Source organism: Orycteropus afer, unplaced genomic scaffold (assembly GCF_000298275.1).
Source record: "Orycteropus afer afer isolate SDZICR_OR568_19922 unplaced genomic scaffold, OryAfe1.0 scaffold00010, whole genome shotgun sequence".
In the NCBI taxonomy this organism is placed as follows: Eukaryota; Metazoa; Chordata; class Mammalia; order Tubulidentata; family Orycteropodidae; genus Orycteropus; species Orycteropus afer.
The window spans coordinates 7,608,128-7,617,329 of NW_006921597.1; the positions used below are offsets into that span (position 1 = coordinate 7,608,128).

Below are 9,202 nucleotides of genomic sequence, written 5' to 3' on the forward strand. Positions count from 1 at the left end.
ATTCTATTTTATAGATGTCCTCTAGTTTATTTAAACAGTCTTTTATAATTGGATAATTGGGCATTTAGAATCTTTCCAATCTCTTGCTCTTTTGATGCTTCAGTAAACATCCTTTATATCTATCTGGGTGCTTTGGTTGGGTGAAGGACATAAAATGGAATCCCAAAGCTATGTCCATGTCTGACTACTTTGAGCTAAAAGCCATGATTGTCAACTTGGCCTAACAAATCTCTTGCCTTTAATGAACCTGACTTATTGACAGTGGCTGTTGAATGGGCTCTGTGGATAGAACGACATGGCAGTGCATTGGGAAAAACATATCTTGCTTCTCATGGGTTCAACACATTCCTGCAGTGCCCACACTCATATCCTAGCCATGGGATGGAGAAAGGCCACCCTCTACATACAGGATGAATGACAACGCTAGTAACACTGTCAGAACAGCACTTTGAGGAATACAGGCCTTGAAGAGCCACTGTGGGTCCAGCTCCATCTGGAAAACTAATTTCCAAGAGAATGGGTCTTTTGAGAATTCCTATCACTCTGTGGTTACATCTATTTCAGAACTGCCGTGCTCTATTTATACCTTCTATGGAAAGTGGCTCAATGGGCTGAATTATACCTGGGTCTGTTTCCACATTTCCTAAAATGAGAAATTGAGGGACAAGTTACATTAATGACCTACCTTCTTCCTAAACTTTCAATCAAATGATAGGAAAGCAATCTACATAATAATTACAACACCCTTCCATGTGAATCCTGGTGCATCAGAAAAGGAGAAGAGCGTGGAAGTCATATCTATAATGAAAGTCAGATCCAGCAGCTTCTAAATCACAGGGAAGTTAGTTCAGGCTGCAAAGACACAATCGGAGGTGGCATAATATACTGGTCACTGGGATCGGCTCACATTGTTCTTCTCAACAGCTGAAGGCAACAGGAAATAAGCTGTTACCTGGACAAGGCTTGTGCTGACAGGGACCTTAATTTGAGACTGCTTGGAATGTGCTTTATCAAAGTACCACTGACTGGTCCGAATTATGAATGGAAGCCTTGCCTTTTCCAAAGTCTGAGCAGATAATATAATGGCCAGAGTCCTTGTCCTAAATCCTTAAGTTCAAGGATGACATGATAGTGCTCATGGATCATACTTAAGTTAGAGCATACATTAGGGCTATCTGGAAAGCAAGTGCAAATGCCGAACATTTTGAGAGTGTCCAAAAACCTCCAGTGCTGCCTCTGTCAACCAGAATGAGATGCTGGAAGGACTTATACTCATGAGCACACATTCTCAATAGCTTCAGTGAAACTAAGTGAAGCCTTTCCCTTCTGTGATTAAATATTTACCTTTTAAAGGTGAAATAAGTCATCACTCTATATCCTCAGGGCTCTGATAGTAACTAAAGAACTACTACCTGGAGTTTCAGACCTGCCAGCATTGAGCGGTATTCCTCACTCTCCAGCTTGCTCACTTGGGTGTCTCTTTGCCTCCCCATTGCTGAGTTCCCTCAAGTTCTACCCAAGGTCAGCAACTAGATGAGATCCTGGCCATCAAATCCACACAGTACCCACTGGGATTTTCAAAAAGAAATGAATTTTATTATTTTTCTGTGCATTCCTGACAAATGTTCCAGCCCAACAAAGTTTCAGAGAATGACCTCCTTCTCAGAGCCTCAACACAACTCTTGTCTTTGCTGAGCTTGAGTTCCTGCTTTGTCTTCATGCAGGGCCTTGTGGTGGGTGATGTCATGTGTGAGGTGAGCTTGTATAGAATTGCTGAGTGAGAGGCATTGAATGACCACCAATGATTCCGTGTGAACAAAGCCATCTATACCATAAGATACTGCTGTTGAATGGCATGCACTTCAACTCTGAATTTACCATGCATTGTCTGTTCTATTTTAAGATATATATGTATATCTGTGCACGTGTGCACACATGTGCATATAAGCCTGCATATCCATCCCATCCCTTTTCCAGAAATTTGAGCTGTTTCCAAGGATCTTCCATGCTGCCTTAGTCCCGTGACTATTGTAACAAATTGCCATAAGTTTGGTGGTTTAACATAGCAAATTCAGAAATTTTTCTCTCAGTTTTGGAAATAAGAAATCTGAAATAAGTATCACTAGGCCAAAATCAAGAACAGCAGGGCTATAGCAAGAATCTATTCCTTGCCTCTACCAGTTACTGGCATTCCTTGACTTTTGGTCACATCTCTCCAATTGTTAAGGCCAGAATCTTCAATTTCTCCCTGTTACATCCCCACAGCACCTTTCCTACATGTGTCTGTGGCTACTCTCCCTTTACTTCCCTCTTATAAGTATACATGTGATTGTATTTAGGGCTCATACAGATAATCTAGGATAATCTCCTCATCTCAAGAGTCTTATTTTTTTTTTTTTCTTTTTCCAAATAAAGTAACACTTAACAGAGATTAAGACTTGATATCTTTGGGGGACATTATTCAGTCTATTATAAATGCTTCTTTTATATTTTTACCATGTTACTATGTATGCAGAGCATCACAATAAATGGAGAGAAGACAGAGGTTGTCAAAGAATTCATGTTGCTTAGTTCTACGATCGATGCCAATGAAAGCAGCAGTTAGGACATTAGACGACGTGTAGCACTGGGAAAGTCAACCTCGAAGGAACTGTTTCAAGTATTGAGGAGCAAGGATGTCTCCTTGGGGACTAAGGTGTGCCTGACACAAGCCATGATATTTCCAATCGCCTCGTATGCATGTGAGAGCTGGACAATGAACAAGGAAGACTGAAGAAGAGTTGATGCTTTTGAGTTGTGGTGCTGGCGAAGAATGCTGAAAGTACCATGGACTGCTAAAAGAACTAACAGATCTGTCCTGGAGGAAGTGCAGCCAGAATGCTCCTTGGAAGTGAGAATGGCCAGACTTCGTCTCACCCATTTTGGTCATGTTGTCAGAAGGGACCATGCCCTGGAGAAGGATGTCATGCTTGGTAAGGTGGAGGGTCGACAAAAGAGGGGGAGGCCTTCAACGAGATGGATTGACACTGTGGCTGTGATGATGGGCTCAAGTATAGCAGGGATCGTGGAGCTGGCGTGGGATCAGGTGGCATTTCGTTCTGCTGTGCATGGGGTCGCTATGAGTCAGAAACGACTCAACAGCACCTAACAACAACAACAACATGTATGCACAGTAAGCACATTATAAATGCTTCTCTAAGGGAAATAAATCTTTATCACAATGAGTCCCAGAAGCCAGAAAGATAAGCCTGTGTGAACTCATTAGACAGGATCCCACACCAGATTTTCTATTTCAGGAGGAAAGAAACCAACATGTATTGTATGTTAAATACTATTCTGGGCTTTTCCAACACTCTACCTCCTCTAGCTTGTGCCACCCACTGAAGTGAAGACCAAAAGGAGGAATTAAAAGAGAATGAAGTAACCAAATAAAAAAAGAAGTGGGGAAGTGGTTTTGGATTGATTTTCTCTTGCTTAGAAGATGGGGTGGATGAAATCAGTCTTAGGGAAAAGGCCTAGAACACTGATTCACATTCTTTCTGCTCACAGACCCGTATGTCTTATTCATATAAAAAGTTATGTCCCTTGGACACAGGAACTTCTAAGCATAGTGATCATGGGCATAAAATGTACACCTGGAATCAGGCCTTGGACACTCAGGCTTCTTCCAGCTGACCATTATGAGTTCCAATTTGCTGTTGAATATGTGACACTTTCTATATCCTCAGACTTCTGCTGTGTAGCTGGTATATTCATGAGTTTAGAGAATATACCTTAGTCTCTCCTGGGAGAGAGGAACTGGCTTTATCTCCAGTAGATATCTACAAAATTTATCTTTTGTAAATAACATAAATCCAAGAGAAATCTAAGGAGAAAAATATTTAGATTCTGAAAAATATTTGGACTAATGAGAATGCAGTTACTGGATCATTAGGGGCAATGAAAGCTATCAGATAGTGGAGGAGAGAAAAGTTACCTGAAGAAACAAGGATGATTAGGTACACAAAGATGCCCATTAAGAGATTAAGAGTGAAAGAGATGAAGCTTTGGCAGCCAAATGGAAAAGACTGTTCTTCAGTTTCAAGCAGAATCATCTACCATGATAAAAACACAGTCTCAACCATTTTATAGAATATTTCCTGTGAGCTGAGCTGAAAACCCAACGGTCCTCTGATTGATTTGTATAGCCCTCCTGAGTAGCGACTGAGAATTTTCCAAAGTCCCATGAACCTTAGAGCTGAAAGATGGATGGTCAGCATGTTTGTAGTACTGATGCTGCTACAGACTAGTGCTGTTCTACATTGATGCCATCTGGCTATCTTGTTTCTTATGCTTCCTAATCACTACTTGCCTGCTAACCAGAAGGCTGGCAGTTCAAACCCACCAGCCACTCCTCAGAAGGAAGGTTGGGCAATCTACTTCCATAGTGATACTGCCTCTGAAACCCAAGACAGGGTCTCTATGAGTCAGGTCTGACTTGATGGCATATAACAACAACAATCACTACTCCCACAAAAATCTCAATTACCATGTCAGTGTTACTGAATACTTTGGCACCTTTCTAAATTCTGTCTCTACCCCAAACTCTACCATCTTCCTAAATGGTCTTTGTTAACAACCCAACCTAGACCTCATGATGCCCCTGACTTTACTTTCACCAAAGTCACTGTGAACTAGCTCTTAACTCAAAGGAAACTTCTGAGTCCTTCACTAGCTTCCTCTATCTCTCATATTCTAATTTCATAGCCATTCCCTCCTTCTGAAAGACTCTTTGGTTTCTGTACCAATGTTCTCTATTAGGTCTTCTACCTTTCTGAATGTTCCTTTGCACCTCCTTCATGAGCTTTCTGTCTATAAATCTTGGTAATCCCCCAAAGTTTTATCCTCAGATAGCTTCTTTGCTTATCTGTGGGTGATCTCATCTACTCCCATGGCTTCAATTAACCTCTGTGCACTGATGACTCCCAAATATATCTCTCCAGCCCAGCTCTCTCCTTTGAGTCCAGACCCACACATACAGCTGCTTACTGAACATTTCCACCTGCATATCCCTCTGGCACTACAATTTCAGCATAATATTGGAGAACTCACTATCTACCACTTCAAGCTAATGCCAATCCTTTATTTTTAATTATTTTAAATTGATTTAGTTATAAATACTAGCATCAATATAAACTTTTGTATTTGTTATTGTTTTAAAAATAAACTTTTTTTTATTTTTTTTGCTTTGCTATTTTATTAATCACAAAGGCCAGATCTCACAATGTTTTCAGCCCAACACCAAAAATCAGTGGCAGAAAATTAAGAGAAAAGCCATAAAACATGTAACAAAAACTTGGAGGCAGGCAGAGCAGGAGGGGAGTGTTGAAGTTGTCCAACACCTGGTCATCTTCATAGCTGTCCTTCTTCAGCCTCCACTGTCAGGGCCATGTCATGAAACCTTCAATACAAGAAAGAGCTGGTAGGTGTATAGTAGAGCTGACAAGGGTCAAGGTTATGGTCATTGCTTGGTCACAGCCAGCTACCCAGAGGGACCGAGTAGTTGATCCTGCAGGCTTGGGACCATAGTCGCAGGGGACATCAAGCTCAATTGGCATAACATACTATACAAAACATGGTTCCACCTACTACTTTGGCGAGTAGCGACTGGGATCTTAAAAGCTAGCAAGCTGCCATCTAGATGCAACAACAGATCTCTCCTCGTCAAGAAGAAAGAAGAAAACCAAAATTAATGGAAACGGTCAGTCCTAGTGACTGGTACACCATCCGATCTGCAACCTATACAACTATGAGACCAGAAGAACTAGATGGTGCCCAGCTACCACTGTCATCCACTTGGAAGGGATGTAGGAGATCCTGCATAGAGAGGGAGAACAATGTGGAACAAAACTCAAAATCATTTGGAGGCAAAAAAAAAAAAAAAAAAAAAGGGGGGGACCAGGTTTGCTGGTCCAATAGAGCCTGGTGTAACCACTGAGACTATGGCCCCTAGCTGCCCTTCAGGTCTGGAATTGAACCCACAACTGTGGTTTCCAGCCAAACAAAGTACAGGCTTGTGAGTTAAACATTTACCTCAGGTGGACACACGCTCTGGAGAGAACAATCATGGGAGAGGGAAGGGCTGCTTATGCACAGGGAGATAGCTCAGGGTGCAGAAGAGTATGAGGGGATGGACACTGGGAGGAGGTGACTATGGGGAGGAAGTGGGAGGGGAGCTGTTGCATTGTAAATTTTGGTCAATGACATGAGACAAGGTGTATGTGAACTGCTGTATGAAAAGTGAATTTACTTTGTAAATCTTCACCCAAATCCAAATAAAATTAAAAAAAAAAAAAAAAAGAAAGAAAGAGCTGGTAAAGAGTAGCACTGCCCTTGGAGCCCATGATCAGATACTAGTTGTCAGAGGATATGTCACAGCACATGATTTCTAAAGACTCCTCTATCACAGGAGGAAAACTTGAAATTGTAGTGGTAGCTATCTCTTACATGTATTTTCATCTTAAATTTCTCTTCCTGATGAGTATGTAGGATTACTACATCACTAGTTCCCAAACCTATTAGCACCCATTCCTCACTGGGGTTATGGGCAATGCCAAGGATCTTATGCTGTAAATTATGTTCCTTCAGTTTCTGGTAGGCCCTCAGATCCCAGGAATATGGGTTGGTGTCTTTACCTCCTCCTGTCCAGAACTTATTGTCTGTGATGTCAACACATCTGCACCCATTTACAGAGACTTGATGCTTCGTGATCGAAATTTGGTCCTGCAAATCCCAAATCTCAACAAATGCTTTGAAATAAGCCAAGTAGATCTGAGCATCAGAGGAGATTGCTAGGGAAAAGCACTTGGAGCCTGTAGAGGCCAGTTGTACCTTGACACAGGGTGCAGGTACCATATCCCAAAGAGTCAGGGTTTGGAACAGACCTCCTGTGATCAGGCACTGCTCATCAGGAAAGAGCTTGCAGGTAAGAACACAGTTCTGATTGTCCTCAAAGTTCAGCTGGTCCAGAGGGCCCGCATTCCAACTATGCAACCCACATCCTGATGTAGCTGGTGCCACATGTGTACACATGCTGAGTAGAGCAGCTGATGGCAATGGCACAGACTTTCCTTCCATGGCAAAGTCTGCCAACCTTCCAGGACCTGTGTGGGGTCCTGTGTCTGACCACTGTTTCTACTGGAATAGGGGGAAGTGCTCTGAGGAGTGACTGGGCTTCACTGGAAGGGGACAAAGACTCAAGCCAACTATACCCAGATCCTGGTAGGAAGCATGAGCCAGTCTCTGTTGCTTCTCCTGGTAGCACAGCAGAGAGGCCTGTGGCCTGGTGCTCATATCTCTCTAGGGTCTGGAAGGCCCATTGCTGCTGGGCCACAAAGCCCATCTCCTCGTGAACCAGGCCATGCATTGAGGGGTGGCACCCAGGCCCAGCTGGGCCTCAGCTTTGCAGATCACCTGTCTCCAAACCTTTGCCTTCTGTCTTCAAAGGGGACTCAGATGCCTTGGGACTCCAGGATATGTTTGACAGCCCCATTTCTCAAGCTCTACAACTCAGGCACTTTGTTGATCTAAGAACATGAGTGGAGAGAAGGAAGGGGCCTCATTCAATGTACCCAGGGTTTATGGTGACCCACATGAGAGGAGGGATGTGCCAGAAAACACTCTCATTTCCTCCCAGCATGAGAAACCAGTACAGTACCATCTGGAAAGTCCACATGGTATGTAAAAATACTTTTTCTTGAGGTGTAAGATACAGAAATTTTCACAAATCATAAGTGTACAACTTCATGAATTATCAAGTGAACACATTTATGTAACCATCAGGTCCAAAACTAGAACCTTCATCATCATTTCAAAAGGCCACCTTGTACCCTTTCCCAATCACTAACTCCTTCCTCCTCCCTAAGGGTAACAGTATACTGACATCTAACATCATAAATTAGTTTTGCCCATTTAACTTTATAAAAATGGCATCATAAAGTATGCATTCTTTTGTGTCTAGCTTCTTTTGCTCAACACTATGCTTGTAAAGTGAGCTTTGGTGGTATAGTGCCTAAGGCATTTGACTGCTAACCAGAAGCCTGGTGGTTCAAACCCACCAGCCACTTCTCAGAAGGAAGACTGGGCAATCTGCTTCCATAGAGATACTGCCTAGGAAACCCAAGGAGGGGTCCCCATGGGTCGGAACCAACTCGACAGCAGTGAGTTTGGTTTTGGTTTTGGTTTATGCTTGTGAGATTCATATAAGTAATGGCTCTAGCTGTAGTTCATTCATTTTAATTTCTGTATAGTACTCCATTCTGTGAATATACCATAATTTATTTGTTGGCTCTACAACTGATGGACATTTGAGCTGTTACCAGTTTTGAAATATCATGAATAATGCTGTTTTGGACATTCTAGTACACATCTTTTGACACACATACCAATGCAAGGTTCTGTCCTTGGGCCTGCCATTTTCAATGTTTTAATAAATGACTCATTAAATTCGTAGATGACATTAGTACAGTAGACAGAAAACTCAGAATTCAAAAAACTCTTGATATATTGTAGCAAATGGCCCAAACGAATCAAGTTAAATTTAAGATCGATAAATGTAAATTTTCATTTTTAGCTTTTAAAAATATATCATTGTACATAATGTTTATCATAATCAAAACTTAAAAAGAACTAAACACCCAACAATATGGGAATGGTTAAGTAAATTATAATTTATCATCTCAATGAAATACTACAGAGTATCTAAAAGTGAGAATTTTGAAGGCTGTTTAAGCCCAGAAAAAATATTTCTTTTTTTTCTTCTTAATAATATTTTTGTGTGTTTTCAGTAAAAATTTACACAGCTGGTTAGGTTCTCATTTAACAATTACTACCCATATTATTCAGAGACATTGGTTACACTTTTCACAATGTTTTAACATTCTCATTAATTCCCTTCAGGATGTGTGGCTTCCAGTAATCCAGTTTACCTGTCTCCTTACCTTTTCATCTTAGCTTTAGAGTAATGGTTGACCAGTTAGTCTCATATAGATGATTTCTTAAAGGTATGCAGTATTCATTGGTAATACTTTATTTTATAAACTAATATGTTATTTAGCTAAAAGGTAACCTGGGGGTGGTCTTTGTTCAAGGTTTAAGGATTATCTTAGGACTTGGGGAGTCCTCTATTCTCAACTGATCCAGTAAGACTGGACTTCCTAAGAAT

The 9,202-nt window shown here is 41.4% G+C and overlaps 1 pseudogene; it reads right to left on the reverse strand.

The window, feature by feature from the left end:
• Positions 1-370: 370 nt before the first annotated feature.
• Positions 371-7,381, reverse strand: LOC122150774 (annotated as a pseudogene).
• Positions 7,382-9,202: the final 1,821 nt, after the last annotated feature.